Source organism: Oryctolagus cuniculus, chromosome 19, assembly GCF_964237555.1.
Source record: "Oryctolagus cuniculus chromosome 19, mOryCun1.1, whole genome shotgun sequence".
Lineage (NCBI taxonomy): Eukaryota > Metazoa > Chordata > Mammalia > Lagomorpha > Leporidae > Oryctolagus > Oryctolagus cuniculus.
In genome coordinates this window covers 21,322,939-21,342,026 of record NC_091450.1, presented here as the reverse complement: position 1 = coordinate 21,342,026, position 19,088 = coordinate 21,322,939, and the positions used below count along the sequence as shown (strand labels likewise).

General features: G+C 54.0%; 1 long non-coding RNA gene across 1 annotated transcript; it reads right to left on the bottom strand.

Annotated features, from left to right (window-relative positions):
• Nucleotides 1–2,668: 2,668 nt before the first annotated feature.
• On the bottom strand, nt 2,669–4,203 carry LOC138847096 (uncharacterized). Its single transcript, XR_011384696.1, has 2 exons — nt 4,056–4,203; nt 2,669–3,178 (listed from the first exon to the last, which is right to left on the bottom strand). It is a non-coding gene; the product is annotated as an uncharacterized lncRNA (long non-coding RNA).
• Between the last annotated feature and the right edge of the window lie 14,885 nt (nt 4,204–19,088).

Genomic DNA, 19,088 nt, shown 5'->3' with positions numbered 1-19,088 from the left:
GACAGGAAGACAGCAGAGTGTCAGAGGCTTGCAGTTCTGGGGAGACAAGTCCTACGCAAGCCCTAAGGGTCACTGTTTGTCTTGAACCGTGGGTGGGAGGGTGCTGTGGTTTGGATGTGACCTCCCTACGTCATGTGAAAATCCTTGTCCCCCAAGGTGATGGGTGGGGATAGGGTCCTCAGGAGCAGGCTGGATGCCCAGGGGCAGGCACAGCACTTTAGGTTGCTGCCGGATGCTTGAGTGATGGAAATTCTGGAATTAGCGTGACTGTTGTGTACCTTGTGAATATGTTAAGCCCACTGAACTGGACACTCTAAGATGGAGAGTTTGGGGGTGGGCATTTGGCAGTGCTTAAGACCCCCCTTAGGATGCCCACATCCCACTTCAGAGTGCCTGGTTGGAGTCCTGGCTCCACTGTGGTTCCAGCTTCCTGCCAATGCACACCCAGGAGGCAGCGTGTGGTGGCTCACGTACTTGGGTCCCTGCTCTCCATGGAAGACGCCTGAGTTGAGTCCCAGGCTTGTGGTGCAGCCCTGGCTGTTGTGAGCATTTGGGGAATGAGCTGAAGGATAGGAAATCTGTGTGTCTCTTGCAAATAAGATGAAAATTAGAATTAAAAAAAATTCTTTAAAACTGTGTTCTATGGTATATGAACCATAGTAATAAAAATGTAGACTATATGGTTGTATGTTGTATTTGAAAGCATGTTTGAGTCCAAGCTGTTAAATGGGAAAACTTTTTAAAAGATTAATTTATTTGAAAGGGTTACAGAGAGAGAGCGAGATACTCCCTAAATGATTACAGTGGCAGGAGCTGGGCCAAGCAGAAGCCAGGAGCCTGGAACTCCATCCGGGTCCCCGACATGGGTGGCAGGACCCAAGTACTTGGGCTGTGGAGCTGGATCAGAAGTGGAGAAGCTGAGACTCGAACCAGCGCCCATGTGGGATGCTGGTGTCGCAGGCAGTGGCTTAACCCACTGTGCCACGGCCATGGCCCCAGAAAGCAGCTTTTGTCTATTTTACTGCCCGTCAACCAGCAGAGCCTGTAGAAGCCCCGCTTTCTAAGCTGGTGCTCTGTCCTGCCTGCTGCCTCACAGCTGATCCGAGCTTTGCAGCCGGGCGTCCCAGGCACAGGAACACTTGCACAGCCCTTGTTAAAAGCCCGGATTTGCTGCTGTTTGCTCAGCCTCCCCTTCAGAGTGGATGGCTGATGTTTTGTGCTTCTGACAGCTCCCAGAACAAGGCCAGAGAGATTCTCCGAATTCCCCTTTGATTGTTTTTAATTCCATTACAGCTTGTCCTCGTGTATGAACAAGGTAATCTTGTCTTCCCCTCATTTTACTGTTCTGACCTTTCACGGGAAATGTGATTTTAAAATTGGACACCATCCAAAGATGAGGCCAGCACAACAAAGGATGTTACTGTTGCAGGCAGTGTCATTCCAAAGACACGGTCTGAGCTGGAGGTCTCTGCCTGTCTTTGAAAGGGTGAAACACGGGCCAGCAACATGGTATCCTCTGGGTGCATGTTAGAAATGCAGGATTTGGGGCTCCTCCCGAGACCTGCTCAGCCAGAATCTGCATTGCAACGTTGGCCCACACATTCCTTGAGCTGCCACTGTTTGGTGGAGCTTCTCTTCCCGTGCCCTGAGCCTAGGCTGTACTTGCTGCTCATGGCAGAATACCCAAGACTAAGTGCTTTGTAAAGAAACGGGGTTTGGGTCCTGCTTCTTGTGGCTGGGCAGTCTAACCAGCGTGGCAATAGCATCTTGCAAGGGCTCCCTGGCTGTGTCACAGCAGCAGCTGGCATCACGCGCCAGGACTGCGTGGTGGGAGCGTGTGCGGGAAAACTCAAGAGGCCCAGGAGGAGCCACCTGCTCTCAAGGTGGGAACTAACCCACTCCTGAGAGACCTGCCTTAGCCCCTTCACAAGGGCAGTCATGACCCCATCACCTCCCAGCAGGCCCCAACTCTTACGGGTTCACCACCTTGGGGCTGGCTTGCGGTGCAGCAGGCTAAGCCACCACTTGCCATACCAGCATCCCATATTGGAGCACTGGTTGGAGTCGTGGGCACTCTGCTTCCTATCCAGCTCCCTACTAAAGTGCCTGGGAAGGCAACAGAACATGGCCCAAGTGCTTGGGCCCTGCCACCATGTGGGAGAGCTGAATGGAGTCCCGGGCTCCTGGCTTTGGCCTGGCCCAGTCCTAGTCATTGTAGCCATTTGTAGAGTGAATCAGCATTGGAAGATTCTCTCTTTCTCTGTCTCTGTCTCTCTCTCTCTCAATGCCTTTCAAATAAATAAAAACAAAGCTTAAGAACAAAAGGTTCCACCACCTTTGAACATCATCACACTGGGGACCAAGCTTCTAGCACATGGACCTTTGCAAGGACAAATCACATCCAAGCCGTAAAAGACGATGCAGCATCCACTTTTCCTTCTAAGGTCACTCGGGGAGGCCAGCTGTCATGCGGTGAAAATGTCCAAGTAATCCTCAGAGAGGCTCACAAGGCCGGAGCTGAGGCCTCCTGCCCACTGCCATGTGAGGGCGCCGTCTCAGAGGGGAAGCCTGCAGATGACGGCAACCTCGGGAGAGACCCTACTCCGGAATCTCCTACTGGTGTCATTTCTGAAGTCCCGCCCCTTGGAACTACTGGATAAGAAATGTCTTTTTTTTTTTTTTTTCTTTTAAAGATGTATTTATTTGAAAGGCAGAATTACAGAGCAAGAGAAAGGGAGAGACAGAGAGAGAGATCCCCCTCCCGCTGGTTCACTCCCCAAATGGCCACAATGGCCAGAGCTGGGCTGATCTGAAGCCAGGATCCAGGAGCTTCTTCCTGGTCTCCTACATGGGTGCAGGGGCCCAAGGACTTGGACCATCTTCAACTGCTTTCCCAGGAACACTAGTAGGTGGCTGGATCGCAAGTGGAGCATCCAGAACTTGAACCGGTCCCCATGTGGGATGCTGGTGCTGCAGGCCGGGCTTAACCAGTTAAGGTTCTGCCACAGCGCCGGCCCCTGAGTGTTTCAGCTAGTGTGCAGCGATAGGTGTCCAGCACACAGCACACAGGTGATCTCGAACCACATCAGTCTGAGGCCACAAACTCCTGGAGGGCAGAAGCCAGCTTGCTCACATCTGTGTCCTCAGAACTCAGCACAGGACCTGACACTCAGGAAATCTGTGTTGGGTGAAACACAAGGTTAAATTGCTCTGTTGTTTAAAAATGCAAACTTTTTTTGGTAATAAATAATGCATGCATGTGCCTGGTGAGATATTGCAGCAGCGCTACCTTGCATTTACAGTGACCCATAGCCTCCCTGGAGGCTGCTTCTGGATTAACTACCACCTCCGCAACCGCTGTGCCTAGCCAGTGGCAACCTGCCACACAAGACAGTCCATCTTCCCCTTTCCAGTTCGTTTTAAAAATTAATTTATAGGAGAGGCAGAGAGAGAGCAGGCACTCCGGTCTGCTGGTTCACTCTCCACAGGCACACAATGGCTGGGGGTGGGCCTGAGCCAAAGCTGGGACCAGGTCATTCCATCCAGGTGTCCCCTGAGGGCGGCAGGAACCCAAGCGCTTGACTGCCTCCCAGGCTCTGCCTTAGCAGGGGGCTGGAGTCGGGAGCCTGGGCTGGGAACTGAACCCGGGTCCTCTGAGGTGGAACACGGGCCACCACATCGGCAGACACTAGTGGACCTGCTACCCCACTGGTGCTCTCCTAAGCGACTTCTCTCACTGATTTTCCCAACACCCCCAAGGGCGGGTGCCGGCCTCCCCCGCCTGCCACGAGGAGATGGCTGAGCCCAGCCCAGGTAGCCTGGCTGCTAGACCCTCTGCCTCTTACCTCCTCCCCTAAGTGCACACCTGGGTTACCGTTAGTACAGGCTTTGAAGCCCCGCACGCATTAATGCTTCGGGAATCTTTCTCAACGGAAATTTCTGTGGGATTGCAGGGGAGACCCCCACCGGGCAGGAGCTGCCCGTGCGAGGCGCAGCGTCCCCTTAAGATCCCTTGATCCGCTTGGTCTTTCCCAACTCGGGGGAAACAAAAGAACCTGTTCGAAACGGAGTCTCGGTCTCAATGGCGCTGGTTTCTGGCTACGCGGGCTCCCCAGGAACGTCCCGGGGCGCACAGCACGTCCCCGCTGAATGTTCAGAGGTTGAAAGGACGCCTGCTGCTGCCTCCGGGACTCGCCCCCTTCCCGTGGCTCCGCAGGGAACGGCCTGACGAGACCCCTCCCGGCGGGCTCGGGTCCCCAGAGGGCGCCCGCGCGCAGCGAGCTGGGCCGGGCGTTTCCAGCGCGGCGCGGGACCCGGCCTGGGAGCTGGGGAGGGGCGGCGACGCGCCAGCCCGGCCGCGGCCCTTCCGCGCGCGGATCGCCGCGTCGCCGGCGCCCCTAGCCACGTGCGCTGCGTCCCCGTCTGCGCAGCCCGCTGGACTTGGGAGCCCTTGACCCGGGGAGAAACATCTGGGTTTTCAGCAAAGGGAGGCGCTCCGTGGCGTCCGCGCTCCCAGCAGCCGGCTACCGCCAGGGCGCAGCACCAGGGCTACCTTTGATGGGTCTGGGCGGATGCGCCCAAGCGGCACCTTTTCCGCACGCACCGGCTCAGCCTGGCTGGCGACGGCTCTGCCCTAGCGATTCTCCCTCTCTCGGCTGAGGCCCGCTCGCCTCTCCTCTCCTCTGCTTGGCGTCTTGCCTCGCTCTCGCGTTCTGACCTTGCACGGTTACCTGTCTTCCTGATGGGCTGGCAACGTGGTTCTCAAAGTCACGCCTATCTCCAAGTAGCCAGGGCTTAGCCCGCCCTCCGCGGACGATTGATACATTAATCTAAGCTAAAACATCATGATTTTAGGATTTATTTTATTTATTTGAAAGGCTGAGTGATGGGGGTAGAGAGAGATTCCAAGCTTCCACCTGCTGGTTCATTCCCCAAATGGCCACAACAGCCAAGGCTGGGCCAGGCTGAAGCCAGGAGCCTGGAACTCCATCCAGGCTGTCACATGGGTGACGGGGGCCCAAGTGTTTGGGCCATCTTCTGCTGCTTTCCCAGCACATTAGGGATGAATTTGGTTTAAAAACTAAGTGGTGGGTGTGTGTGTGTGTGTGTGTGTGTGTGTGCCTGCGCACATGCAGCTGTGGCTTAGCCCGTGAAGATGAGCCTATGATGCTGGCATCTCATATGGACGCCAGTTGGCTGCTCCACTTCCAATCCAGCTCCCTGCCAATGTGCCTGGAAAAGCAGTAGAAGGTGAACCTAGTGCTTGGGCCCCTGCCCCTATGTGAGAGACCCTGAAGAAGCTCCTGGCTTCTGCCTGGCCCAGCCCCGCTTTCTGCAAGCATTTGGGGAGTCAACCAGTGGATGGGAGATAGCTCTGTCTGTCTCTCTATTTGTCTCTCTTCTCTGCCTTTCAAATAAATAAATAACTTCTAAAAAAAATACAAAAGCCCACGCAGGAACCTGAGTTGAGAAGCAATGGTCCAAGCCCACGGATGCCTTTCTCATAACTCCGCCCTTGTGGGTGTGTTTTCTCTACCTCATAGCCTACTTTCCCGGGCTGGTTCAAGATTTCCATACTGTCCCATTTTTTTCCCCGAAGTGTTCTGATACGATGTGACCTGCCAGCCCAGTCAGTGACGTGACAGCTGGAAACACGGGACCACACCGTCTTCAGCAAGTGGAAACTGGCAAAGCGCCATGGTCCCCGTCCTGCTGGGGGAAGGCGGCCTTCGTGTGCTGTTTCCATGCCTCATCTCCAAGAGGCTTTCTTGCAATACAGACCTGCGTGGAGACGCCAACTGTCATGCTTGCTTGAGGATGCTGTGTGTTTTTAAACAAGACCACATGGGCGTCAAAAGGATAATTATCCATGTCATTCATTTGCCATGAAGGCACAGCGTACGTAGACTGAGTTCCATGTGGTGAAAGAATCTAGCATAGGACATTCACACTCTGCATATCATTTCCTAGTGACGCAAATCATCTCACCTTTGGTTCTCGTGTGAAGTCATTAGCTCGGCTAAGTGAAGAATCCAGAGATCTCTTTCTTCAGGTAGGGTTTGATCCAGGAGCTCAAGCCAAACACTCGGTCTCTCTCTCTTTGCTTTGCTTGCCATAGTGTCAATAATAAGCCTCATCCTTGCTACCAGTGGCCCTCCGCCTCCTGCCTGGCAGCAAAATGGCCAAAGGACTTCCCTGCACGACCTCGTACAACCCCTGCAAAAACAAGATGAGAGTCTCCTCCTCCAGCTTCTGCAAAAAAAAATGAAAAAAAAAAGTCGCTTTCCCAGAATGCACCTCACAGGCCCCGCCCCCGCCCTGCCCCCAGGCTCATGTCCTCCACTGGGTTCCAGTCCTGACTCCACCCATGCCCTGTTGGCCTGGGAGATGGCCTCGCTGTCAAAGCCAGGCCTGGTCACAGCTACTCCTGCAGCAGGGGGAGCGGCCCCCACTCACCCACGCCAGGGAAGGGAGTAGAGGCCCCTGCAGAGAAGGCCCAGGTTGCTGGAGCCTCCAGTTCTTAGCATTCCTTTTTTTTTTTTTCTTTCCTGTGCTGGGTTCCTGTCTTCCATTCCAGGGTGATGTGAGTAGCTGTCCCTGGGCGGGCAATGGAGATCTGCGGGAGAGCTCCACCCCACCTGGTGGCCAGCCCGCCCCTGCCACGTGCCAGGTGTTTGTTGCCCAGCCCCTTTGTGTCTGAGTCCCCTCCTTAGAGGCCTGGCAGACCTGAGAACAACACGCAACACAAGCCAAGGAGCCGCTCACAAAGGACCACGTGGTCTAGTGGATCTACAGGAAAATCGGCATGAGGCAGAGAGTGCGTTAGCCATCGCCTGGGGCTGGCGGACAGGAGGGCTTGGGGTGGGGCTGCTGGCCACAGGAGCAGGGTTTCTTTCTGGTGGGAGAGAGGTGCTGAAATCGGCTGCGGTTAGGTGTGCACTGCTCTGAGTGCGCCAAACCCCACCGAGCTGTGCACCTTCAATCGGAGGGTTGTGTGGCACACGCGTTGTATCTCACAGAACTTCCGTTTAAAGTTGGTGGGTCAAGTGCTGCAGTCAGTGCCTGGTGCCTCCTCTCAGCTTGTCCCCTTAGGCCAGAGGCCGCAGCGGCTTCTTGCTGCGGCAGGTGCTTAGGGACATCACCATCCCTTGGTCTTCGTTGCCTTCATCCTGCCCTCGCCTTCCTCATAGCCCCCTTGTAAAATTTCCTTCCATTAGTCCTCTTTTAAAATTATTTATTATTCTTTTTAAAATTTTTTATTTGAAAGTCAGAGAGAGAGAGAGAGGGAGAGATTGGAAGATCTGCTGGTTCACTCTCTAAATGCCAACAACAGCCAGGACTGGGCCAGGCCACAGCCAGGAGCCTGGAACTCAATCTGGGTCTCCCACATGGGTGGCAGGGACCAAGCACTTGAGCCATGACTGCTGTTTCCTAAGGTGTGCGTTAGTGGAAAGTTGGATCAGAAGCAGAGCTAGGACTTGAACCCAGGGACTCCGATTTGGGAAATGGGCATCTTAACCATAGTACCACCCCCTTGCTTTCCCCTCCCCCAGTTCCTCCCTTTTGACTGTGCGTCTCTTTCCTTCCTGGGTGCTGACTCTATAAAAAGCAGCTTTTCAGAAGTGCAGAACATGTGAACTAATTGTAAAGGACCTATGACAGTGATTATTCGCGTTAATTTGACTAGGTAGGCCACAGGGTCCCCAGACATGTGGCCAAATATTCTTCTTCTTTTTATTTTTTTTAAAGATTTTATTTATTTATTTGAGAGGCAGAGTTACAGACAGACAGAGGGAGAGACAGAGAGACAGGTCTTCCATCCGCTGGTCCACTCCCCAGATGGCCACAGCGGCCAGAGCTGCGCCGATCCGAAACCAGGAGCCAGGAGATTCTCCGGGGTCTCCCACATGGGTGCAGGGGCCCAAGGACTTGGGCCATCTTCTGCTGCTTTCCCAGGCCATAGCAGAGAGCTGGATCAGAAGAGGGACACAAACCAGCACTGATACAGGATGCTGGTGATGCAGGCAGAGGCTTAGCCCACTACGCCATGGTGCTGGCCCCGCAGACATTGTTCTGAGTGCAACTGTGCTTGTGTTTTTGGATGAGTTTAACATTTAACAGACTTGCCGGCGCCGCGGCTCACTAGGCTAATCCTCCGCCTTGCGGCGCCGGCACACCGGGTTCTAGTCCTGGTCCGGGTGCCGGATTCTGTCCCGGTTGCCTCTCTTCCAGGCCAGCTCTCTGCTGTGGCCAGGGAAGGCGGTGGAGGATGGCCCAAGTGCTTGGGCCCTGCACCCCATGGGAGACCAGGAGAAGCACCTGGCTCCTGCCATCGGATCAGCGCGGTGCGCCGGCCCCAGCGCGCCGGCTGCGGCGGCCATTGGAGGGTGAACCAACGGCAAAGGAAGACCTTTCTCTCTGTCTCTCTCTCTCACTGTCCACTCTGCCTGTAAAACAAAACAAAACAAAACAAACAAAAACATTTAACAGACCGGGAAAAGCAGACTGCTCTCCTTCATGTGGGTGGGACTTGCTTGATCAGTTGAAGGCCTGAATAGCACAAAAAGACCGAGTGAGAGGGAAGTCCTGCACGCCTACAGCCATCCGTACATTCATACCTGTCTGTCTGTCTGTCTGTCTATCATCTTCTCCTGACTCTGTTCTCCGGAGAACACTGACTAATACAAGGGCCGAGGAAGGATGAGTCAGTGGTGAGTTCAGACTGAATGCTTAGGAAAATGTCCAAATTGGGGGAGCAGAAATAAGGAAGTCACAGGAAGTGACTGGTTTGGACAGGAAGTTTTTTTGTTGTTTTTTTTTTTTTAACTCATTATTTTAGGAAGATTTTTTTTTTCATTCACAACATTTATTTAGTATGTGTCTTGGACCAGACAGAGACCCAGCCCCTGGGGACCTGAACAAGAGGCCCATATCCTTGACTCTTCCTTCAGTCTCATCCTCAACACAGATTTCGTCTTTTTTTTTTTTTTTTTTTTTTTTGGCAGGCAGAGTGGACAGTGAGAGAGAGAGACAGAGAGAAAGGTCTTCCTTTTGCCGTTGGTTCACCCTCCAATGACCGCCACGGCCGGCGCACTGCCCTGATCTGATGGCAGGAGCCAGGTACTTGTCCTGGTCTCCCATGGGGTGCAGGGCCCAAGCACTTGGGCCATCCTCCACTGCACTCCCTGGCCATAGCAGAGAGCTGGCCTGGAAGAGGGGCAACTGGGACAGAATCCAGTGCCCTGACCGGGACTAGAACCCGGTGTGCCGGCGCCGCAGGCAGAGGATTAGCCTATTGAGCCTCGGCACTAGCCAGATTTCATCTTCAGACCACCTCAGATGGCTTTCAAATCCATTTCCCTGGTCAGGTGCGAGGCCTCTGAAGGATCCTCACTGACCCACTGAAATCACCATCCTGCCTCCCTTTTATTTGTTTATTTGATTTTTTAAAATATGATTTATTTGAAAGGCAGAGTTACAGAGAGAGAGAGGAGATGTCATCCATCTGCTGTTCACTCCCCAAATGGCCACAATGGCTGGAGCTGAGCTGATTCGAAGCCAGGAGCCAGGAGCTTCTTCCCCATCTCCCACACGGGTGCAGGGCCCCAAGCACTTGGGCCATCTTCCACTGCATTCCCAGGCCATGAGCAGGGAGCTGGGTCCGAAGTGGGATGCTGGCGCTGCGGATGGCAGCTTAACCCGCTGTGCCACAGCGCCGGCCCCTTGGCCCTCTTCTAGAGGCATAAGACTTTGTAATGATTTCATTCATGAGTCAGGGAGTCCGTGAAAACATCTGAGGTATCTGGAGGAGACGTATATATAAATACGACGCACCGTGCACGTCTCTCGGATTCCTGTCACTACAGCCAACACCAAGAGAGCTGCTTGGGGAGGAAGGAGGCTCAGGCTGGTCACGCTGGTTCATGGTTTTGGTCTGTGGTTCAAAATCAGGCAGGCTTGGAGCCGGTGCTGTGGTGCAGTGGGTTAACACCCTGGCCTAAAGCGCCAGCATCCCATATGGGCACCGGTTCGAGTCCTGGCTGCTCCACTTCTGATCCTGCTCTCTGCTATGGCCTGGGAAAGCAGTAGAAGATGGCCCAGGTCCTTGGGCCCCTGCACCCTTCCATGGGAGACCCAGAAGAAGCTCTTGGCTCCTGGCTCCTGGCTTCAGATCAGCCCAGCTCTGGCCGTTTCGGCCAACTGGGGAGTGAACCATCGGATGACCTTGAGGGAGCAAGCCAGGAAAGGTGGAGGGGGGAGGCACTAGTCTGATCTGGCCTTAAATAACCAAGCTTCTGACAAGAACAACCTTCCCAGGGCACGCCCCGGCATCACCACAGGACCCCACCAGGCCCGCCTTGAAGACACCACAGGAAGATCTAGCGTCCACCCTTCACCCATCAGGCGCTGGCTCTGGGAGGCAGGGAGCTGGGTCAGCATCTCCAGTCTCCGTATCCCGCAGGTGCTGGGGAGGGGTGAGCAGACGGTACTCGTAAGCACCTGCCGTTTTCTGTAGGATTCCACTTGTCAGAACAAGGTTCAGGGCAGAAGAAAGATGAGAGGGGAGTGACCCCATGTGAGGTGGCGGCTGAGGCGGGAGTTCAGCCTCGGGGGGGGGGGCGCCCTTCACAGGGTAGACGACACCCAGTTAGTAAGTTGCCGAGCTGGGGTTCCGACGCAGCACCACTCAGCAGCAAATAGAGTGTTCTCTCTTCTAGAGCATCACTCATTTGCATTTTGTGCTTTTCCTTCTGCAAAGAGAACGCTCGTTTCCTACTGGGTTGGGTACGGATGGGGCATCCCCGATCAGGTGAGCGTTAGCCACAGTCCCCTAAAGGAAGCGATGCTAGGGCCACCCTTCACGCAGGGTCAGAAATGAAACACAGCAAAGCCAACCTGGGGCCTTCCGCCAAGGGCAAGGGCATAGATGGCTCCGAGCAGCCCTGATGTGGGGGCAGGGCCGATCGTCCACCCTTTCATGCACACAGTTTGCCGCGGGCCACTTCCAGCCGCAGGAGAAAGCCTGACCTTTGAAGAGTGCTATAAAAAGTCCCATTCCCGCCTTCTCTCATAATGCGCCTTCAACAAAGGAGGAACGTAATGAAGGCCTTCTGTGTTCAAGTGCCTGGCACACAAAGGCCACTCGGGGCGCGGCCACACTGCGAGAGCAAGTGCGCAGGCTCTGGGCAGCCTGAAGCGGCCGGCGGGGAGCCTGCTGCTGTGGCACTCAGCAGTGTGGGCCCCATGTTGGTCATAGCCGCCCTGCAGCAGCCTGGGAGCCAGGGGAGAAGGGTGGCTCCAGGAGCCAGGAGACCGAGGTCATTGGTGGTATTGGCTTTGGAGGACTCAGAACTCACATCCACGTGGGTGGGGGTCTCCAAGGGGCCAGTTAAAGCATGTGGCACCCTCCAGCACAACCCCTGAAATTGCAATTGAATGGCAGGTTTCAGAGAAAGTGGGAGACCCGCTGCTGCCGCTCTCCGTGGCCTTCAGCGAGGTCCCCACGTTAGCCAGGTCGCTGAAGGCCGAGTGTGAGCAAAGCCTAACAGTTAGGACGCCTTCATTCCGCAGCTCAGTGCTTGGGTGCAGTCCCCAGCTCCGGCTCCTGAATCCAACCTCCCAGCAACGGGGACCCTGGGAGGCAGCAGCAGGCGGTGGCTCCAGTGTTTGGGTCCCTACCACCCACATGAGAATCTGGATTGAGTTCCTGGCTCCTGGCTTTGGCTTTGACCCAGCTCCAGCCTTTGCAGGTAGTTAACCAATAAGTAGAAAGAAGTCTCTCTCTCTCTCTCTCTCTCTCTCTCTCTGTGTGTGTGTGTGTGTGTGTGTGTTTAAAAAAACATACTATTGTGGCCAGCGCCGCGGCTCACTAGGCTAATCCTCCGCCTTGCGGCGCCGGCACACCGGGTTCTAGTCCCGGTCAGGGCGCCGGATTCTGTCCCGGTTGCCCCTCTTCCAGGCCAGCTCTCTGCTGTGGCCAGGGAGTGCAGTGGAGGATGGCCCAAGTGCTTGGGCCCTGCACCCCATGGGAGACCAGGAGAAGTACCTGGCTCCTGCCATCGGGTCAGCGCGGTGCACCAGCCGCAGCGCACCAGCTGTGGCGGCCATTGGAGGGTGAACCAACGGCAAAGGAAGACCTTTCTCTCTGTCTCTCTCTCTCTCACTGTCTACTCTGCCTGTCCAAAAAAAAAAAAAAAAATACCATTGAAATCAAGCCTTAAATTCCCTAGAAAACAGCAGTGTGCAATCTCCCAGGAACTCCAGCTACCTAGTTTATTTTTTTCCCAGGGCCAAACACACCATTGTGTTTCTCCTGTTGCCCTCCAGAAGAAATTGTTGTTTCAAAAGACCAAGTCGAAGAATAATAGAAATATTTCAACATTAGTCACACTTGGCAGGTGGGGGCTGGGCTAGACAGGACAATAGCGGATTGCAGCTCCCTTCCCACACTCGCTGCGCTCGGGGCTCAGTGGACACAGCGGTGGGTGAGCTCCCTGGTAATGTTTCCGTGTCTGCTCTCTCTCCCCTGTGTATATGGTAGAAATAACATAAATTAAAATCGCTCCTGATGTGATCCGCCTCTCCAGATGGGACTCTGACTTACGATAGGTCAACTTCTGATTTTTTTTTACTTAATAATCTGCAAAAGTCATACACATTCAGTAGAAACTACACTTTGAATTTTTAAAAGAATACTTATTCATGTTCCCTTTATTTGAAAGGCAGAGAGACAGACAGGAAGAGATTTTTCCGTCTGCTGGTTCACTCCGCAAATGCTCCCCAACAGCCAGGAGCCAGGAACTCCATCCCGGTTTCCCATGTGGGTGCCAGAGGCTCATGCACCTGGACCATCATCTGCTGTCTCTCAGTGTGCATCAGCAGGAAGCCAGAAACGGAAGGGGAGGAGCTGAGACCTGAACCAGGCTGATAAGGGTTACAGGCATCCCAACTCACTGACGTCTGAGTTTTGAATTTTGCTTTTTCCAGGCAAGTGCTCAGAGCCCTGATCCTCTCTCCTGAAGTGGGCAGTGGCAGGAAACACAGCTTCCAGCCAGCCCTGCCATCCTGAGAGGAAGCCCTGGAGACTGCACGGTGCCCTTGGCTGCTGAGTGGGACTATTGGGTGGGTTGGCCACAGAGCATTGAATGCATTTCCACTTGGGATGTTTCTTTAAAAAAAAAAAAAAAAAAGATTTGTTTATTTGAAAGGGAGAGATATAGAAAGAGATGCGGGGAGAGAGAGAGAGAATCTTCTGTCTGCTGGTCCAGTTCCCAAATGGCTGCAATGGCCAGAGCTGGCCAGGCCTAAGCCAGGAGCCAGGAGCTTCTTCAGGGTCTCCCACGTGGGTGCAGGGGCCCAAGGGCTTGGACCATCCTCCACTGCTTTCCCAGACCATAGCAGAGAGCTTGATCCGAAGTGGAGCAGCCAGGACTTGAACTGGGTCCGTATGGGATGCGGGCGCTGCAGCTCAGTCCTTTAGGCCACAATGCAGGGAGAACTAGCTGCTGCAGGTGGCCGGTGTGGAGAGACTGCTGAAAGCAGAGGGCAAATCCAGGACTACTCAAAGTGTCACTTGCTGCAGAGACTTAGGGCAGGGGCCTGGGCTCAGGGGCCACGAGACAGTGGATCCCCACCCTGCACTCGGGAGGGAGGGGACAAAGGTGGCGGCAGCTATCCTGGGTGCACCTGGACTTTCTCCAGAACCATTAACATTCCAGGCATTAGGTAAGAGATAGTCCAGGGTGAGCCCAGCAAGATGGGCCCAGCAGGTTTCATTACTGACTTGTATCTAAAGTGCAGGATGATGGTTCCAACCACGATGGCTGTGTTCATGTCAGGCTGCACCCCCACACAGATGTGGAACCCCAGTGTCAGGGCTGTCTTCCTCCACACCCTGGTCCTCACTCCCAGCTCCAGGTGCATCAGTGATTTCCGTAGACGGCTAACAAAAGATGGGCCAGGAGCTCCAATAAAATCCCAGGGCAGCATCCAATTGTGGGGAACAGCTGTTGCCATTATCCCAGGGCTGGGCCTTGGGAATCTGGGGAAGGAGTTCAGAGGGAGGGAGGGCTGCAGGCACTCGAAGGCTCGACTGGGGCTGGAGGAGCCACTTCTGACGGGTCTGCGGGTGCCTGTCTTGCGAACCCTCGATGCTGGCCGGAGGGCTGTCTTCCCCTGCGCTTGAGAGCTTCTCCCAGAGCAGTCATCCAGCTCTCATCTCACAGCGACTACGCTGAAACCACATTGCACACCGACTCAATCGTGAGAACTGGGCCGCACGGACCTAAATGTTGTGGGGTGGAGAGCGAGCGCTTTACGTAGTATGCTGTTTTGGCTTGGACAGGACGTGGATCCCAACCTCCTGCAGACATTTAAACCCCAAAGTCAGGAGCTAGTGGAAGGGAGAGGCTGGACAGTTAATCCGATTTCGGTGGTGTAGACGACGGGCCTGGTGTGAAGTCCTGAGGTTGCGGGGACCAGCCCTCAGAAGGTGCTTCTTGCAAAGGAGGGTGCTTACAAGGCCTGAATCAGCGCCAGCTGGTGCACTGTGCCCCCCCCCCCCCCGCCACTCGCCGTACGGTCCATCCTAGGCCTGGACCCCAGGCCCCACCGTTTCCACCCTCAGCAGCAGCCAAGCCAATGGGCCAATCTTGGACTGTGAACCCTCAAAACCGTGAGCCACATCAACCTCTGTTTCCTCCGTAAGCAGCCTGTGCCGGGGATCTCAGGTCGGTGATGAAAAGCCGACTGACACACGTGGAGAACCTCACTCCCTCTTTCACTCCGTGGCCGGACAGGGTCTCACCGCATGGACATCTCGTGAGGCTGAGGGCGGAAAGGTGTGTACAGTTCGCACACCGTGTCTTCTTGGCTTCATCGATGTGTGACCGTGACACTTTGCTTCCAGTGCTGCGAGAAAAATCCGCCCTCTATGGTGCACGAGAGGCGGAATGGCAATTTTCAGCAAAGAGATTGTAAGTGCATTTTTTTTTCTTTCCCAACATTAGACTTCAACAGTTTTCCCCACACCTAAGTAGAAATGGAAGAATTGTACAGCGAGCATGCTATACCCACTACCTCGCTTCTACCACTACCGCTTGGCTTAGCCGGCTTTGCCTTACATCAATTCAGCCAGCCCGCCTGCTCTCTGCGTTCACCGGCTCATCTGCCTTGTTGATGCATTTTAGGACCCTACATCCCTAAAGAGCAAGCACATCACTCACTCCTCACCAGTGTGTTCATGATTTTTGGAGGGATAATTTAGACAGAGTGAAATGCACGAATCAGAAGTGGACCATTCCATGAGTTTTGACAAACGTGGAATCCAGACTCGCACGCCTGCTTACCAAGGGTGACTTGAACTAAATGCAATTTAGTTTAGATGAGACCTCACTGCAGAATTTCTGTCCAGTGTCCTACTGCATTCTCTTTGCCCCAGAACGTGGGACAACGTCATCAGACATGAACCCAGGCATTTGGACGTGACTGGCTTGAGGCGGTGTGTGCGACGTGGAGGAAATGGGTTCAGATCCTGGTTTCACCACTTTTTTGGCTGCATGATCTTGGGCAATGCACTTGGCTGGTGCCTCGAATTCTCCATCTGCAAAATGAAGGCAAGGACAGAGCCTGCCTCGTGAGTTTGTTCTGTGCCATGAGGGCTGTAACTCGTGTAAAACTCCCATGTGGAACACTGCTTATCATCTAGTCAACACCCAAGGTGGCTGGCCCTGGAGACCCCAGTGCCGGCAGGGGGCAGGGAAGAGGGGGTCTCGTGTCTGACATTCTGACTTTCCAGAATGGCCGGACGGGGCAATCTCAGGTCCCACTTACTTCTGAGTCTCTTCGGCCCTGCTGGCCCTCTGGCCAGAAATTTAATGACTGTCAAAATCCTCACCATGACATCACCAGACAATGTCAGCAGGAAGCTGGCGCCCAGAAAATGACTCAAACCAGAACGGGAGCAGGTGGGGGACTGGGTTCTCAGTCTTTCGTTGTGTTGGGTTTACAGCGTAAACCCCATGGCCTGGACTTCCCTGCCACACTATTTCATTGGCACCAAATCACACGGCAGCCTCATTAGCTCTCTGGGGGTCCCCATCTCCGCCAGCCCTCGGCTTGCCCTGGAGGCTGCTGCTTGCATTATTCATGACTCGGGCGCAGCCAGTGGCCTGTGCAATGGAGATAAGAGAAGATCTTTTAGCAGCGAAAGGCTCTTTATCAATCCAGGCCTCTTTGCTGGCTTTCTGAGGCCAGACTCATCCCTTCTTTCATTCAGTCATCCCACAGTTAGTCCCTGAGCGACTGCAACAGACAGGGAACTTGCTCTCAGAAAATCTTTTTTTTAAAAGATTTTATTTTATTTATTTGAGAGGTGCAATTACAGATAGAGAGAGGGAGAGACAAAGAGAAAGGTCTTCCATCCACTGGTTCGCTCCCCAAATGGCTGGAATGACTGGAGCTGAGCTGATCTGAAGCCAGGAGCTTCTTCCATGTCTCCCATGCAGGTGCAGGGGCCCAGGGACTTGGGTCATCTTCTACTGCTTTCCCAGGCCATAGCAGGGAGCTGGATTGGAAGAGGAGCAGCTGGGACTAGAACCGGAGTGCCGGCGCTGCAGGCAGAGGCATAACCTACTAGACCACAGTGCCAGCCCCCGCTCTCAGAAAATCTTACAATATATTTGGGAATACAAACACTTAATTAGTATAATAATTAATTAATAATTAATCACAATTAGTAGAGGACTGGCCCAATAGCAGCCCATGGAGCAGCTCATGTTGCTTGCCCTAATGGCAAAGGCTAATCAATGTCTCCCAACGTTGATTTTTTTTTCTCTTTCATAGTAGTAAAACACTTATTCTTTAGCAGAAGACATGGAATCCAGGGTCATGACTACATTTCCCAGCCTCCTTTGCTGTTATGTGTGGTCATGTGACTATGTCCTGAGATTTCTGCAAATGAAGTCCATGCTCTAAAATAGGGAGCTGGGGAGGGCATTTGGAGTGGCTGTTAAGATACCATGTGGAAGGCTGGCACTGTGGTGCGGAGGGTTAAAGCCCGGCCTGCAGCTCCGGCATCCCATATGGGCGCCGGTTCGAGTCCCGGCTGCTCCGCTTCCGATCCAGCTCCCTGCTAATGTGCCTGGGGAAGAAGCAGAGGATGTGCCAAGTGCTTGGGCACCCACACCCATGTGGGAGGCCCAGAGGAAGCCCCTGGCTCCTGGCTTCGGATCAGCTCACTGCATCTGCCTCTCTGTAACTTTGCCTTTCAAGTAAATAAATAAATAAACTTTTTTTTTTTTTTTTGTAAAGGTGTCACTTGGGAACCTGCATCCCACATCAGAAGCTCCACTTCTGATTCCAGCTTCCTGCGGATGCTCATCTGTGGAGGCGGCAGTGGTAGCTTGAGTGCTTGGGTCCCGGCCTCCTATGTGGGAAACCTGGATTAAGTTCTAGGTTCTTGGCTTCAGCCTGGCCTGGCTCTGGCTGCTGCCAGGCATTTGGGGAGTAAGCCAGTGGATGGAAGATCTTTGCCCATCACTGTCTCTCTCTTTCAAATAAGTAAAATTAGTTATTTGTTTAAAAAATGAAATAGAATTGGTGCCAGTTTGTGTCCCAGCTGTTCCACTTCCGATCCAGCTCCCTGATAAGGCATCTAGGGAAGTAGTGGAGGACGGCCCAAGTCCTTGGGCTGCTGCACCCACATGGGAGACCTGGAAGAAGCCCCTGGCTTTGAATCGGCTCAAGTTCTGGACGTTGCACCCTTTTGGGGAGTGAACCAACAGATGGAAGACCTCTCTCTGTGGCTCTGTCTTTCAAATAAATAAAATAAATCTTTAAAAAAAAATGAAATATAATCCCAAAGGAAAGACAGCCACCTCCATAACATACCAAGGGTGGCACTAGGTCCATTTTCTGATGGATGTCACTGTGTCTGTTGGTTGTGATGCCTGGAACCAGGGCAGCTATTTTGACCCCAGGGAGAGAGCTAGTTGGCAGAGGATAGAGCAGAAAGACAGAAGGAACCTGACACTGAGATTGAGCCAGTGAATTAAGCAAGCCTGGAGCCACTCCACCTCCAGACTTCCTGTTATGGAAGGTTATAACACGTCCTTCGTGTTTAAAGAGGATTAGTCAGAGTCTTCCATTACTTGCAGACAAGAGCATCCTAAGAAAACGACATGATAGGGTCCATCGTGACCTAGCTCATGACCAGCTCTCCAGGTCCATTTCTCTCCACGGCCCCAACCTTCAGACCCACCGAAGTCCAAACCAGGCTCTTCCATTTCTCCAGGACCCACCAATCAAGTCCTCCTCCAAGATCAGCCCAGCAGATGTCTCTTCCAGGAAACCTTGGGCAGCAAACCCAGCGTGGGGACAATCCCAGATCCAGGTGGCCACTCCTGGGCCTTGGTTCCTGTCCAGTGTGGCCTTGGTGGTGACTACATGGTTGGAAAGACCCGACTGCTGCTGCCCCTGCCACTGACCCGGGACTTCCTTTGCACAGTGCCCAGGGATAGGAAGAGAGTGGGCTTCACCATGGGGCCCCTGGCTTCTCCATCAGCCAGTGCCCCGCCCAGGAAGTGGCAGCAGTTAATGTGCCATGGGCGTCCTTCGAGCCGTAAGAGAAAGGAGGTGGACAGGATTATCCTCTTGCCCGTAATTGGGCAGCCTCTTTGGAAACCCTCTGGGCACTGAGAAACCAGTTCTGCTTGCTGCAAAGCTGGGCTCACACCAGTCAAACCTTCACAGGGAAGCCCTACCCTGGGGATCTTCTTTCTAGGAAACCAGGCTAACAGGCCTCCCCACCCCGTGCAACCTGGGTGTGAGGAAGAAAGACAACCCTGTGATCCCAGAGCTCAGCAGGGTTGCTATCAGGACCACGGGGAACTGAGCCAGCGGCTGCTCACTCAAGCCAGAAGGAGACCGGGACGGTTATCCAGGCCCCACAGAGGCTTCTGTGCCCCCAAACCAGCTCGGGTAGCTCTCCGTTCTTGGACCTGAGTTGTCACTCTCCTTGATTTCGCCTCTGACCCGCCGTGATTTCTACTGCCTCGGGGCCTGTCTATTCCATCGCTTCCGTTCATGTA